Below are 14,145 nucleotides of genomic sequence, written 5' to 3'. Positions count from 1 at the left end.
ATAAAAACCCCTCTACAAACAGACCGGCTTTCTGCTTAGCCAAAACGCTGACCAGGACAACCCCGAGCTCTCTGCATGCCAGTCAAAGTAATAGTTAGCATTTAAATGGTGCACAGATGCTAATATTTTTCTAGTAAAATCGCTGACAGCTGCATAGTGACGCGCATTTCATTTTAAAGACTCTGAATGAGGTTTTGAAGAGATGTTAAAAATTACACCAAATCGAGTAGTTTCAATTCATCTAAGAGTTAAATACCGACCCATTATCGCTCAGACTCGCACTCGTCTTTCAAACACCGAGAAGCATTTTGACTGGAGATTAATGCAGCAGGTCATATCTCTAAAGAGTATTCTTCAAAGTTATAAGTTATACTCAGAAGTGGGTATGCACAAAGTATACAAGTATGAGTGTCTCTGAAAACTTTTACAAATGACAGAAGCTAACAGTCAAAAGTTTAGACTCACCCTCTTATTCAGTGATGTTGTTTGTTTGTTTACTACACTGTACATTTGATATACATACAAAAGATATCAAATATATGAAGTAAGATTTGTACAATTATGCAGCAAAGAAAAAAAAGTGTCTGGTGCTGTAATTATTTAGCCAGGTTGGCACCACCTAGTGCCCCCACTCAATTTCATTTCTCTCCAGCGACTAGTTCAGGAATCGGAATACACTAGAAGGTTTGCAAAAACCCTGGAAGTGTGAGTTTGGGCACCAGCCAATCAGCGAAGAGCCATGCATTCTGTGTTGGCAACGATTCCCGAGATCAAGAATTTAAAGCCAGAATAAAGAGAATATTTGATGAATTTCATCAAGGGGAAAGACATTATTGTCCTTCTTCCTAGGGGATTTGAGAAAAGCTTAATATACCAGTTAGCCTTGTTAGCGGCGCATTACATACGTCACGACCAAATAGCAGGGATTGGTTAAATGATAAAAAGTACCCACCTACCGTCGAGCGAACAATTCTAACACTGCAAGGTCAGACGGTTTCTACGAAGTGAAACCAGCTGATGAATCAGGCTAGTAATTCTTAACAATATATGACAAAATGTGTACAATGTATTAGTAGAATTAGTATGGAGCAGTATGTGGCAAAAGCATAGTGGTTAAATAACCTACTTTGTTCACAGTGCTATTGTGTACTTTGGCAAGACACTTCATGTTGCTTGTTGTTATGGAATGTTCCACAATATGGCAATAAGTATTAAATAAATTTTGTTTTTACTGCTCAAAAATACATAGAAAACATGTAATTTTACTGCATCTAAACTGTAATTCCCTTATGTCAAAATAGTACAGTATAATCTTAATTAATGTCCTCAGTACAATTTTGGTTAACCAGTTTCAAAATAATAATAATAATAAAAATCCTCAAAATATTACTTCAGATTAATCTGAATAAAACTTTAAATGTTAAAGATGCACCCCACAACTTTTCCTGTGGAGGGTCCGCTACCTGCTTGTCTCCATGGAGATGTTATAGCTTTATCTGGAATGTTCCATTGTATGACATTAAACACATATGCATTAGCATTTGTTCATTAAGGGTGTTTCTATTGCACAAAAATACAACAATTCCTTCTGTGAATAGTGGTGACTCTCCACAGATCTGAATTGTAATGTAGCGCAGTGTTGTAAGCTGCTTGTCTTCCTCATGATAGATAGGTTTAATCTATACTGTGGAACATTCTAGATAAAACAGTAACATTTTCATAGAGACGGTGGACCCTCCTGTAGAAATGTTACACCGTGCACCTTTAATTTTAGGTTGCAGTCATTATATTATAGGTTAGGAGTCTGGATTGCAGTTCACATATATCATATTTAATAAACACTCCTACATATATTGACATATTGACTACACATATATTGCACTATATATCAAATTAAAAACGTATTGAAAATCTGATTCATTTGGAATCCTTTTTTCATTTTAGTACTATCAAATACTGTTATGTACTTTCCTAGTTCTGAGTTGTATCACTAGAGGGCAGACCAACTCAACCATCTAACTTTCTCTAAACCTTTAACCAACAATGCCTTTCCATGTGTGCTTAATCTCCAACCGCCACCACCATCCGGCCCCTTGGAGCCTGCCAAAAACTAGCCGAGATTTAATATGTAAATGTGTCTTTGTTAGCGAGACCGTTACTTGACAGGGCCCCTTTGGGACCATGAGTAACTGACTAACGGCTTAACGTATTCACACAGAGCCCGGGCGTGTGCGAGCTATTCAAAACGATTCATACTCCGACGCTATTGGCTCTCGGGGTCAGGCAAAACAACCAGTAGAATGTCTTTGAGTTTTGAATGAGCCAAACAAAAGTAAGGGCTAATGTTTGATTTCATTGACTGTGAACAAAGGCGGCTGCTTAACTTACAAATCATTAGCCAAACACAAGATCATTTAGACATGCTTTTTTACTTGATTAGCTGAGAAGTTACACCAAAACTACCAGTGGTGTTATTGGATAGGCTATTTTAATTATTGTTCAGAAAATGGGGCATGAATTTAGTTTTTGAATGCTTAATCTTGTCTTTGGAAGTTAAATTTAATTAAGGTGTACAGCATGACAAATGTATATACGGCAGGGGCGACAGTAGCTGGGGCGACAGTAGTACAGTTAGTAGAGCGTTTGTCCACTGATCCGAAGGTTGGAGGTTTGAATCCCACTCTTGATATAAACATCACTGGTTGCGCGGTAAGATCCACTGACCTCCCAAGATGAATGCTGTTATTGTGTCCTTGGTCTTGGTGTATGAATGTGTGTGTGAATGGGCGAGTGGTTGAGTGTTGTAAAGCGCTTTGAGAGCCTTGAAGGTAGAAAAGCGCTACATATAAATGAGACCATTTACTATATATTAGTACGTGTGTTTTGTTTTCACTGAGAATAAGATCTTTGTTGGTAACATCAGGGATCGAAACATTTTCAAAGGAAAGGAATTAGCAGCATGGCTATTGTCAACAAGTAAACGCTTTATATGTGCTTCAAATACATACATGAGATTTTGTTTCGTTACAACCGTGTTTAATAGGATTACTTAAAGATACATTATGTACAATACAATTCAGGTGGAAGGGTTCATCACCAGCTTGTCTCCAACTATAGGCTATTGCTTTGCCCAGAATGTTCCACAGGTGTTACTAGGTCAAGTTACAGGGCAGATCTGTGGAGAGGTGACCCCCATTCACAGTACGAACACATATTTTTCATGGAGAAATAAAAAATCTGTAAATGAGTAAAAGTGAAAAGCCATACCAAGCTTGCATGGGTAACTCTGGCACATTTGCATGCTTTACTAACACATAGTTATTAATGTGCACGGTCCCATATTTAATAAATAAACATAAACGTACTGTGGAACATTCCAGGTAAAGCAATAAAACAAAATAAAAGCAATAACATCTCCATGGATACAAGCACAAAGCACACCCTCCATCAGAAAAGTGAACACACTGCACTTTCAAACCGAGTGAAAGAAACCAAACAGTATAACATTACATCCAGTCTACTTTGCACAAGGACAGCTGCTCATTTGAAAATCACTACCAAACCAAAAACCTCTGACACTACCAACGGCAACACTGCAGACTGAACTACCTTAAAATACGAATAAATATTACTTTGTACATTTCAGACAAGGACTCATTTCAAAGTCATCCCTCGCCCCGACACAATTGAATTTGTAATCCCCGGGCGTCTTAATTCATATCCTGTGTGCCTGTGATTTTTAATGGTACAGCTCCCAGCAAATAAAGCCTTGGAAATTGAAATCAATAGCCATAAATCAGCATAATAAGCGTATGAAGTCTGAAGGCAGCCTGTTCTCAGATCCATCATTTGACATTTACGAGCCACGTGTCTTAATCTGCACACTGGCCGGGAGCGGGGACTACAAATCAGGACAAAACTCAGAACCAATGTCCATAAAAGACCCACCAAATCTGACCCCCAAAACCCACGAGAGGTGTAATTACATAGCCAGGTACCAGATGAGAAAAAGGCCTGATGAGAAAAATGTGAGACGGCTTTGAGCGGGGCAAAGTGCAGTATAACGCAGGCCAGTGTCTTAATAAGGTTTAAGGGGAGAGTAATTGGAATGTGTGTAAAGAAGTGAGGGAAGGATGAAGGAGGCATTATAGAGAGCAGGACGGGGAAGAGAGGATATAAGGAGGAAAAAGGGGGAGTATGGATCCAGCCAGGTATGATGTATTACAGCGTGATGCTACTGGACAGAAATCATGAGATAAAATGCATTATAATTGCATTGCAGTGAATGTAAATGTACCAATGTGTCAATAAGTATTCAAGAACTTGTATCTCGCCTTTGCATAGTATAAAAAAAAGAGTAGAACAATCACAACTGAACCTGAATTGCTAGTGTTTTAACCTTCATCTAGAGGTCACATAAGTTCTCTTTATTTACATTATATAGACAGGCCATTTCATGTGAAAGCTACGAACCTCCAGAAGTCACAAGCACTGATTTATGATTGGCTGTAGGTCCTGGGGTTTAGGTAGTGACCATTCAGATCAGAGAGAGTCCTTTTAGGTTTAAATTAAGCGGATTCTAGCTCTGAAACTGGCAACCCAAATGAGAGATTTGTGTGAGCTCATTCTGCTTTCTGTTTGGATGATGATAATATGAGTTTGACCACCCCGTCCAATGTTTTTGGAACTAAGAATACCTAAGGATTACAGTTGCTATCAGTAAAATACTTATCCTCATCTCCTACCTCATATTAGGTCATGTTTATGACATTGAAAATAAAAATTGTACATACTGTTCCTTTTGTGCATGCTATTTATGGAACACAAGTACTACGCACTCAGGAGTGAAGCTTTTTTAAACAAGCTGGAAAAAGAATAGCTGCTAGTATCGAAGTTGTTTTTTTTTAGTTATCTTGTTTAGCATTAGCAAGACCTTCAACTTCAAATTAGTTATGCTTTTACTTTTTGTATAATCTTTTTAGAATAATTAGGTACATAATAATGACTTCAGATTAGATGGGTTTTTAAAGTTATTGCGAAAATTATTTTATTAAAGAAATCTATGAAAAGTGTTTAATTTTCGAATGTGAATTTTTTTTTAGACCAAACTCACACCTGTTGCAGTCAATTTTGTTCCTATTGGCCACGTAGACTAACTTTGACTTAAACAAATTTGGTACCAACAGATGTGCCACTAATCCAACTTTGACTTACTTCAAAATAACTTTATCAGTTAACTTTTTTTTTTTTTACTTTGTTTTGTGGTTAATCTCTTCTCCTTCAACAGAGGGCACTCCACTTGAACTTAACGCCAACCAACCCGCCCATCCGCCCATCCAAAACACCCTCAGATCCCTCCCTCCCTCGCGCCCCGTCTCTCTCAGTGTTGACAATAGCCAGTGACCGTTATAGTTGGAATTGAATATCGGAGGGAGGGAGAGCGCGGCATTGTGGGAATCGGAGGATGGGGTCCAAAAAGAGAGAGTCTGGCTTTGTTGTGCCTATAGCCGAAGCAAACAAAAGAGTTCCCCCCGACAGACTGGAAACGAATAGGCCAGCAGTGCTCCGGAATCCTCCAGTGGTGTCAGTCCACGAACACAACACCAGGAAAATGAGAAGGAGGAGGGGGGAATGAGGGGACAAAAATCCAATTAATCCATGACCGAGGAGAAGGATGGGTAGATAGTGTAGAAATACACAGAGTGATGGCGAAACAATACATGGATGAACTTTGACCCCAGCGTGTAAGAGAGTCTGGTATGCGGTGGCAGATTTATTTTGGATCAAAATCAATTGTGTTTGTTTGAAAAAGGGGGATTTTACAATTAATACCACTTTACCCGATATGGTCACATCTATAGAATTTTGGACTAAAGGAATTCTTCATTGACTAAGACATGTCCAGCTGATCTATTAGTTTACCTAAAAGGAGATGTGGCAAAAGCTCTCAAAAGTATTAAGCTTGTCTGTATATATCACCCAAACTGTATTCACAAGACTACACCAGCATGGGAGTTCAAAAGTACAAGGAAGTATTATATTTATATAAAGACATCACAAATTTAATCTGTCTTGTTCAATATAAATAGAAAAAATATCAAATCTGCTCCAGCTTTTTCAAACACCCACTCACCATGTTCTCCTATCTATATTTATTCTAAATAAAATTAGTAGATTAATACCAAATATAATGGAAGAATTTAGAAATGTTGCCTCCCTGTCTTGGTGAATGTGTATAATGAATGTCAATGTGGGTGGATAATTTAAGTTTGTCTTTTTTATTTTCTACAAGGACGACTCAAATATACATTGAGTTATGATGTGTTTAATGCAGCTTTGCGCACATTTGTTTACGTTTTACAGAAACAAAACTTAAAACCACATGGCTTATTTGCATAAACTGTAAGCACTGAAAAAACAGCTTGCTCCTTGTGCGCTGGTGCAGTCAGCTTCTGTTGGACTAAGGACCGTAAATTGGGCTTTACTCCGTGAGGCTCCTGACTACGATAGCCGTAATGCTCCGACAATCAAGCAGTGTAGCTTTGTAGCATACCAAAGTCATACTAAAACATTTTGACAGATTTTTGAGCGCCATGTACCACGTAAAATCGGTTTGAGGTCAGTAAGCACAACCAGAATTAATACATAAAGTGCAACGGATTATAAGATGTCAATTTTTGAGAAAATGAAACAATTTTAAGTGCGCCATATAGTCTGAAAAATACGGTATATAGTGTACCTTTACTAGCTTTGAATGTATGAAAAAACAGCACATTTTACTCCAAAGAAAATGCATGTGTGTTAGACCTCCCATGTAGTACCAGGACAATCTGACAATAGCAATCTGCCCTAAATTCTGTCCCATTATCTTTCTCTACCCATTCTGTTGGCAACGTCCCATATGCCCCGCTAACAGGATTACCAACTTCCCCAAATTCTACATAGAGCTCAACACAGTCTTTGCTTTGTTTTATGCCACGATTACTCAAAAAGCTACAGGCACATCAGAACTGGCCTTGTGTTTCCATATCTCCCTGCACCTCTGCCACACTAATCCAGCTTTGCACAAATCCTATACTTTCTTTGGGGGCAACTTTGAGGGTCTGTCGCTAACAACAAGGGTATTATCTACTCATTTAGATTTACTTGAGTACTTCAAATAGTCGTTTTTCACACCATACTTTTACTTGTAACTCAATATTTTCAAGTAATGGTAAATGAAATAATGACTTGCACTGTAATGATTATTTATTCACTCCACACTATTGTAGCCACAGCTGCCCTGGGGCAAACTGATGGAAGCAAGGCTGCCAATCTGCACCATCCCTATCCTCCTCTGACCACCACCAACAATCACACACATGATGTTCATACTAGGAAATGTAAGTGAAGTGTATTTGCCTAAAGACACAACAACAGAACTGTGTCCGAGCGGCAATCTACAAGTAACAAAGCAAGCTACTGTCGCTCCAATAGAGGGATAAATTGACTTCTTTTCCTGTAATAAGTAGGTCAAAAAATCACAAAAAACTGATGCTGACATGATGAAATTAAATGGATGTTTGATTTTGATTACACAGTAGCGCCAAAGGTGATCCAAAGGCTGGCGGTTCAAATCGCACTCTTGACATTAATATTGTCGGGAGAGTAGACAGATCCACTGACCTGCACGTTGGCGGTGCGATTCCAGCTCCCACAGATTAAAACTGACTTTGGGTAAGACACTTAACCAAAGTCAACACACCTTAAAGGGACAGTCTGGAATTTCGGACATAGGACATCATTTCATAGTTAAAGTGTTGGAGACGTGTGGAGACACTTTTTAAAATACTCCCACCCAGTCCTTGTATTTGCAGAGGTCACTGGTGCTAGGCTAGTGCATGTCAATGGCCATATTTTGGCCTTTCACTTAAAACAGTCTTACCCTCTCCACAAATCACCCGAAGCAAATCTATTATTACACCAGACTGTCAATGTAATTATCTGTGTTGATAGAATAATTTTAGAAGTAAAACCAACCTTTCATTTGAAGGATTTATGTCTGAGCAGCAGCAGCGAGTTGTACTTCCTGATAGAAGTCTTGGCAGCGGCGGACTGATATCACCTAGGTCCTACCTTGCCAAAGTAAAATTCCGCTGCTGCTGAGAAAATAGTCCCTCAACATGTGATTCATGCAATGCAAGGTTAGTTTTACTTCAAACATTATTCTCTCAACACAGACATTTACATCGACAGTCTGGTGTAATAATAGATTTGCTTCAGGTGTTTTGTGGAGTGGGTAAGACTGTTTTTAGTGGCAGGATAACTATGGCCATTGACATGCACTAGCCTAGCACCAGTGACCTCTGCAAATACAAGGACTGCGTGGGATATTTTAAAAAGTGTCTCCACAAGTCTCCAACACTCTGGCTCACTAGAAAAAGAGGTCATACGTCCAAAATTCCAGACTGTCCCTTTAGCCCAGTCTCAAATAATATTTACATTTTAAATTTAAAGAAAAAAAAGATAAAATCATCTGTTTTTATGTGCTATATCATCACTACTGAATATCTAAAACTTCTTCTCTTTACTTTTCTAATTTAATTAACAGTACCCACCCTTAAGTACAATTTCTAGCTTCTCTCCCCACCTCTGCCTGGGAGGGAGTGGTTGACAGTATGAGCCTATGAGCATGGGGACAACAGTTGGGGTTGTCAGGGGGCCCGGGGGTGCATGTCTGTGGGTGACGGGTGTCAGATGCAGGGATTAATAATGCAACGCTGAGGGGGTGTGGGAGCAGCTGTTTGATTGGGAACGCCAACATTCCGATGGAAGGCTGACATGTAAGGCCAAATAGTGTATACATACGACTGCTGCTTCCCATAGAGTCAGCTGCTCAGCGAAGACGTGACGTGACGAGACGTGAGAAGAAAAGACAATAGAAAAGTAGAATTCATGATAGCTGAAAGTCTGTAAGGTTTTAATATGAAATTTGTCCAATGCTTTGCTGTAATGTTCCACAATATAGCATTAAACTTATCTGTCTCCGTGAAGGCAAGCAGGTAACATCACGAGATAAAGTTACAGGTCAGATCTGAGGATAGTCGTGCTACAGAAAGAATGCCTGTTTTTCAAGGATTTTTGTTAAGCAATAAAAAGTTGTAATTGAGTATATACAAGACAAATTAGTTTAATGCCATACTGTGGAACATTACATGCAAAGTAATAATATCTCCATAGAGAAAAGCAGATGTTGGACCCCTATAAGAAAAGTTACATAGTGCCTGTTTAACTGTAGCCTGGCCTATTTAGATACTACTTTTGGAAAGATTAGAATTAGCATATGTAGTCCAAACAAGTAAAAGTAATCCGCCCTCAATTTCTGCTGGTTCCCAGGGAAGACAATTATAAATAAGGCTAAAAACAATACCACAACCTTTGAACTTGTTTAGTAGTGAGAGAATCATTTTAGGGAAATGATTTGGATTGGTGTAGGTATGTGAATTTTACAAACATAATACTACATAATCCTCCTGAAGTTCTATAAAAAGAAGTTACATTGTGATTTCATCATATATAAAGAATAACTTTGAATATCAAAGTGTAGGTCATGGTTAATTTCCGACAAAAGCTTTGTCTGGGTTGATTTTGCAACACCATTTCAACTTTAAAGTCCTGTTAAATTCCACCCATAATCTTAAGTGACGTCTACTTATTTGTGGGGTTATGTAGTCTGACACCGGTGTATTCTGATTTAGTCATACCTGTCTGTGAGGATTAAAAGCACCTGATAAAAAGTTATAAAAATGTCAAATTTCATCATTATTGCCTTTGAGCTCAGAGGTTCCTTTCAGCCATGGTTTAATATGATCCGTGTGATTTAGTGCCACTTAACTCACGGCTTTCATTAAGTTTTCTCTGTAATAATGGTCTTAGAAAGAAATGAAATCCTCAATATATACAGCAATAAAAGTAAATGTTTCATAACCATCAAGATTGGCAATGATAAGGAAATTAAAGTAAGCTTTTTGAGTAATGTAACCAGTTTTTGTGGTAATAGGATACCTCAAAGGTCTATGTGAGGCCCGCTGACATTTTGAATCAAATGACTAAATGAAAAAAGAGAAAAAAGAATGGTTTAACAAATAAAAGAATAGCCAAAAGGGAAGATTTTACAATGACTGAATCTCAAATTCATTAGAATGAATTAGATAATCTGTTCCATTCAATTTACTCCAATTATTAGCGATGAGCATTACCAGTGATTTTTGTTTTGCTCTGACACAAAGTAATATAAAGATAAGTACACGATATCTCTTCCATACTGATATCAACACTCCTCTGCTAAGAATATTTGCTCTACCACAACTCCAACTGACCTAAAAATGAAACGTGTGTGCTTATAAATCGAAACAGAAACAATATAACTGACCAAAACAAATGAGAAATTTTAAGTATTGATATTTTTTCCTGAGATTCAGTACTTTTCCATCCCTAAGTAAATATCAAAATCCAAAAGAATTATAAACTTTTTTTTTGTATGGAATAGTAAACTCTAAACATCTCATCAACATATACACCAATTACTTTACTTTTTTTAGCAACAGTCTACCAGGAGTAACTGAAAGCAAAGATGCCATTGCCTGTCTACACAACCACGGCTGGTACATTTTATCACTTGTCAATCAATACGCCACTGTTTGTGTTGTATATGGATTCCCTTTAAAACTTAGACCCAATAGCATCTCCAACATGATGACCCAGTGACCTCTTCCTGGTAGTATTTTGTCAGCTGTCAGGGACCAACTTGTCAGACTGCCAATCCTCGTACTGCCAGTCAAAATAGAGCCTGGGAACTGTATACAGCTCAATATGTCACCAGGCTGAAGAGAACAGCAAAATATAATAATTTCTGATGTTATGGGCCATACAGGGCAACAAGGCAGCAGAGGGTTTATTAAATTTGACCATGTACCTATGAGCACGTCGGTTTCTCTTAAGTCACATTCTAAGTTGACCGGTTGTGGTATAGAATGTGTTCTAAAAGTACATCTAAAAGTACTATTATTGTTTTCATTTTGATTGCAATATTAGGTCAAAATAACATTTTGAGTGAAACTGTGTTCAGTCAAATTAAAATGGTGATTAATAGTACAAGTCAATGTAGAATTTTTTTTAAAAATAGGATTTATGAGACTGGCTGATAATCTGTGACAGTGGTCTCTTTAACCATCATCAATCAGATAATGTTGTTTTTGTTTTGGTTTTTTTTGGATGTAGGCTAGATGGGCAAAGTGTCTTGCCAAAGGACCCAACAATAAGAGCAGATGAGAGCGAGATTAAAGGGACAGTCTGGAATTTTGGATATAGAACCTCATTTCCTAGTTAGCCAGAGTGTTGGAGATGTGTGGAGACACTTTTTAAAAATATTCCATCCAGTCCTTGTATTTGCAGAGGTCGCTGGGGCTAGGCTAGTGCACGTCAATGGCCATAGTTATCCTGCCACTATAAACAGTCTTATCCACTTCAAAAAGCACCCGAAGTAAATCTGTTATTACGCCAGACTGTTGATGTGAATGTCCTGTGTTGATAGAATAATGTTTGAAATAAACCTAACCTTGCATTGCATGAATCATCGCATGTTGAGGGACTATTTTCTTATATATCAGTCGCCGCTGCCAAGCTTTCTATCAGGAAGTACAACTCGCTGCTGCTGCTGCTCAGACATAAATCCTTCAAATGCAAGGTTGGTTTCACTTCTAATATTGTTCTATTGATGCAGACATTTACATCAACAGTCTGGAGTTATAATAGATTTGCTTCGGGTGATTTGTGGAGTGTGTAAAACTTAAGTGGGTAAGTTTTTAGTGGCAGGCTAACTATGGTCATGTGCTAGCCTAGCCCCAGTGACCTCTGCAAATACAAGGACTGGATGGATGGATGGAAGTGTCTCCACACGTCTCCAACACTCTGGCTCACTAGGAAATGAGGTCCTATGTCCAAAATTCCAAACTGTCCCTTCAAAAAATCCTTGAAGGTTCACTATGCAATATTTCTGCTGGAGAACTATTTGGATGACAATAGTATTTTTAGTCCTCTAACTGAATACAAAGAAGATGGATATATACATACATATTTAATGCCATATTAACATTACATACTAGTAGATAACTTTAAACACACACACATTGTATGAAAGAATATAAGTTAAGTAAAAAATTATCGAAACATAAAACACACACACAAGAAAAGTCTTTGGATACAAACTGAATCTGGAAAATACTTGAAAAACAATATTTGAGAAAGAAATGAATTAAAAATTGACCCCACTTGTTAATAATGGACATTGATCTTCTGCTAGCGTCCTTGGAAGCATGCAACAAGACACAACCACTCCACCTTCACCCATCCATTCATTGTGGAAGTCAACAATTGGACGCGCTGGAGCCTCAGACTTGTGCTAAATAAAACATGCTGCTTTCCGCTCGGCCTCGGTGCAACATTTTCAGAAGTGTGATTTGACTGTTAAAAATAGCCCGGCAGATTCCATCCGCTAAAGTGCTTAGTTGAAATATGAAAGACATCCACAGTGTTTGATGGGCAGATTCAACAGAAGGGAAATTACCAAGGCGTTCTGACAGGACTGCCAAATTACTTGTTTTGCCAATGCAGACGAGGCAGAGACAAATGTTTGGGATAAAGCTGTAGATTTCAAATCCTGACAGCGTGAAATGTAATGGAGAAACTAGATGATTTGGTGTGCTAACTTAAAGGTGCATTGTGTAACTTTTCTGGTTGAGGGTCCGTCAAAACTTTTACTCCGTGGAGTTGTTATTACTTTGTCTAGAGTGTTTCACAGTATGGTATTAAACCTTTCTATCTTGACGGGGACTAAACAAGACTCAGTTTTAAGTCAGATCAGTGGAAAGGCAACCCAGCTCACAGGAGAATACCTGTTTATCTATTAATTGTTGAACAAGAATATTGAAATATCAATATTTATCATATTGTTTAATGTGATGATATTGTGAGCTGCTGTATCGATATATCGTCAGGAGTATTTTTTGGTATGTCGAGGTATGTATCATATTGGCAACTTCTTAATGATACCCAGCCCTATAATTTAATAAATGTATAATAAAAGTTTTAATGTCATACTGCGGAACATTCCAGACAGAACAATGATATATCATAGAAGGTGACAGACCTCCAACAAAAAAAAAAAAAACAAAAAAAAGAAAAAACAAAACAAAACTGGGACTAAGTCGTGGGCCAAACTAAATATTTATTGAAAAATTGCAACAACATCTGCAAGTTTTCTCTTCTTTCAAGATACGTTTAAGAAAAATAATATTTTCCTTAAACACTGAATCCAGAAGAAACATAATATAAAATAATATTTTTTTAAAATAAATAATGTCTTTATAGAATATCTGTAGCCAGCGGGCCAGTTCTAATACATATTTGATATGATCTTGAGCCAAATATAATTTTATCGCGGGCCAAATTTGGCCCCCAGGCCTGAGTTTGACAAAGCAGACGATGTAATAACATTTCCTTGGAGAAAAGCAGGCGGGGGACCCTTCACTGGAAAAGTTGCGCAATGCACCTTTAATATTTTGAATTGTTGAGCACAAAATGCCAGCAGAGGGCAGGAGGACTATGCTAAATGCAACGGGTCATAGTAACTTAGATGCAGAAGTGAGAGTAACTGAAGAAGGTTGGCAGTTTGAATCCCAATTTAGCTACTTCATTCTGTTGTTGTTGCTGTTGTCATATCATTGGGCAAGACGCTTGCCAGCTTGCACAGTCAGTGGTTGTCTGAGAGACCACTGGTGCAGATTGAGAGAAGTATAAGGGTGAAAAATTATCCTGAAAGATTGACAGTTTCATTCCCAATTTAGAGACTTAATTGTGTTGTTGTTGTGCCCTTGGGAAAGACACTTTAGTACACTTCCTGTTAGCGTAACTGTGATTGTTGTTTGTTGGTACAGATTGGCAGACATCATTATCGCACATTGACACTGTTAACAAGAAACAATGTTTATTTTATAGAATTCGATTTTCTGAAAATCTCTTTGCCATTTACTGACTCACACCTGCTCTTTGAGTTTCAAGACTCTATGTTATTTAAATGTCAACAAAAATGTAGATGCCAAATGTTGA

General features: G+C 37.9%; 1 protein-coding gene across 4 annotated transcripts in view; it reads right to left on the bottom strand.

Annotated features, from left to right (window-relative positions):
- The window catches only part of ptprua (protein tyrosine phosphatase receptor type Ua), a 456,280-nt gene that overhangs the window by 267,764 nt on the left and 174,371 nt on the right, over positions 1-14,145 (bottom strand). The window lies entirely within an intron of this gene.

This window comes from Boleophthalmus pectinirostris, unplaced genomic scaffold (assembly GCF_026225935.1).
Source record: "Boleophthalmus pectinirostris isolate CB_2022bp ecotype Guang Dong unplaced genomic scaffold, ASM2622593v1 HiC_scaffold_21, whole genome shotgun sequence".
Lineage (NCBI taxonomy): Eukaryota > Metazoa > Chordata > Actinopteri > Gobiiformes > Gobiidae > Boleophthalmus > Boleophthalmus pectinirostris.
The sequence above is the reverse complement of the archived record's forward strand: the minus strand, read 5'-3'. Positions and strand labels throughout refer to the sequence as shown.